This window comes from Penaeus japonicus, unplaced genomic scaffold, assembly GCF_977035675.1.
Source record: "Penaeus japonicus unplaced genomic scaffold, GWHDUDI00000001_assembly GWHDUDI00000008, whole genome shotgun sequence".
Classification (NCBI taxonomy): domain Eukaryota; kingdom Metazoa; phylum Arthropoda; class Malacostraca; order Decapoda; family Penaeidae; genus Penaeus; species Penaeus japonicus.
Window position 1 is genome coordinate 1,495,002 of NW_028234410.1, and position 2,500 is coordinate 1,497,501.

Here is a 2,500-nt window from a genome sequence, read left to right on the forward strand (position 1 = left end):
GTGCCTAAGAGGGCATTCATTATTGTCATACGGTGCCTAAGAGGGCATTCATTATTGTCATACGGTGCCTAAGAGGGAATTCATTATTGTCATACGGTGCCTAAGAGGGCATTCATTATTGTCATACGGTGCCTAAGAGGGCATTCATATCTGGGACGGGGGCTGGAAACGGACGAGGCGCCTCATGTGCAACAGCCGCCAGACATGTGCCTCAGGGGCGGGAGATGCAGCACAAGTCATGGACCTGTCATCGGTAGGACGCATGACTCCAGAATCTACAGAACGAAGAGTGAAAAGGGAGAGAAAGTTAATCATTGCTGTTGGAATTGCAGAGCAGAGATTAATTTTGTGGTTCTGCAGCAGGAAAAGGGAAGAGGAATGTCCACCAGACGGTCTGGCGGGCATAGGGTGTATAGTATGCCAGCTCTAGATGCTCGGGCGGGCATAGGGTGTATAGTATGCCGCCTCTAGATGCTCGGGCGGGCATAGGGTGTATAGTATGCCAGCTCTAGATGCTCGGGCGGGCATAGGGTGTATAGTATGCCAGCTCTAGATGCTCGGGCGGGCATAGGGTGTATAGTATGCCGCCTCTAGATGCTCGGGCGGGCATAGGGTGTATAGTATGCCGCCTCTAGATGCTCGGGCGGGCATAGGGTGTATAGTATACCAGCTCTAGATGCTCGGGCGGGCATAGGGTGTATAGTATGCCGCCTCTAGATGCTCGGGCGGGCATAGGGTGTATAGTATGCCGCCTCTAGATGCTCGGGCGGGCATAGGGTGTATAGTATGCCGCCTCTAGATGCTCGGGCGGGCATAGGGTGTATAGTATGCCAGCTCTAGATGCTCGGGCGGGCATAGGGTGTATAGTATGCCACCTCTAGATGCTCGGACGGGCATAGGGTGTATAGTATGCCAGCTCTAGATGCTCGGACGGGCATAGGGTGTATAGTATGCCAGCTCTAGATGCTCGGGCGGGCATAGGGTGTATAGTATGCCACCTCTAGATGCTCGGGCGGGCATAGGGTGTATAGTATGCCGCCTCTAGATGCTCGGGCGGGCATAGGGTGTATAGTATGCCACCTCTAGATGCTCGGGCGGGCATAGGGTGTATAGTATGCCAGCTCTAGATGATCGGGCGGGCATAGGGTGTATAGTATGCCGCCTCTAGATGCTCAGGCGGGCATAGGGTGTATAGTATGCCACCTCTAGATGCTCGGGCGCGCATAGGGTGTATAGTATGCCAGCTCTAGATGCTTGGTTGCAGAGCCCACTTCTTGCAAGAGGGAGATCGCAATCCCAAGGATGGCGAAGATACAACGCATCCGATGGAGGGTGCATCGGAGGGACCGCCAAGGAGCAAGGATGTGGATATCCTGAGGAGGAGAGGATATCTGTCGAAATGTATACAGCAGTTAAGAGAATGCTCTAATGTAGAGCACTAGTGATCTCTCTCTCTCTCTCTCTCTCTCTCTCTCTCTCGTCTCTCTCTCTCTCTCGCTTTTTCTTTCTATTTCTCTCCCCGCCCCCTTCTTTCTCTTTTTCTCTCTACCTCTTCCTTGATCTTTCTCTCTTTTTAATTGTCTCTGTCTCTCTCTCTCTCTCTCTCTGTTTCTCTATCTGTCTCTCTCTCTCTCTGTTTCTCTCTGTCTCGTTTTTTTCTTCTATTTCTCTCCCCCCTTCACTTTCTTTTTCTCTCTACCTCTCTCTTGATCTTTCTCTCTTTTTAACTGTCTCTGTCTCTCTCTCTCTCTCTCTCTCTCTCTCTCTCTCTCTCTCCGCCTTTCTCTGATTCTCTAGCTCATTAGCTCTCTCTGTCTCCCTCGCTTTATTTCTCGCCTTCCCTCTCTCTCTCTCTTTTCCCTCCTCTTTCTCAATCTCTCTCTTCCTCTTTCTTTCTCTCTCTCTCTCTCTCTCTCTCTCTCTCTCTCTCTCTCTCCCTGCCTTTCTCTGATTCTCTAGCTCTCTCTGTCTCCCTCGCTTTATTTCTCGCCTTCCCTCTCTCTCTCTCTCTCTTTTCCCTCCTCTTTCTCAATCTCTCTCGTCCTCTTTCTCTCTCTCTCTCTCTCTCTCTCTCTCTCTCTCTCTCTCTCTCTCTCTCTCTCTGTCTCGCTCTCTTATAGTTGATTTTGTGGTAACTATTCTGTCTTTTAGCTGAAACTGTATATAGTTCATATTCTGAGATGTTATATGTATTAACAAAATTTGAACTTCAGAACCGTGTCCTTGCCGCTACAAGTCATTTTGCTTAAAAAAACAAACTGAGGGAGTTTTCTGGCAAACTTCCTAATCGGTGGCTGAATTGACGGGTTTTTGAAAGGAGGAATTCCCTGCAGTCAGAGACGCGGCTGGCTGCGTGGCGCCGTGCCGCCTCCTCCTACGAAGACCTACCACAGCACTCCTCGAGCGAAGCAGCACTTGCTGTTCGAGTGCTTGCGCGTCCTGGCGGCGAAAGAGACTCCGTGCTTGGAAGGAAGAAGCAGTCACGCACGATGAGCGATTC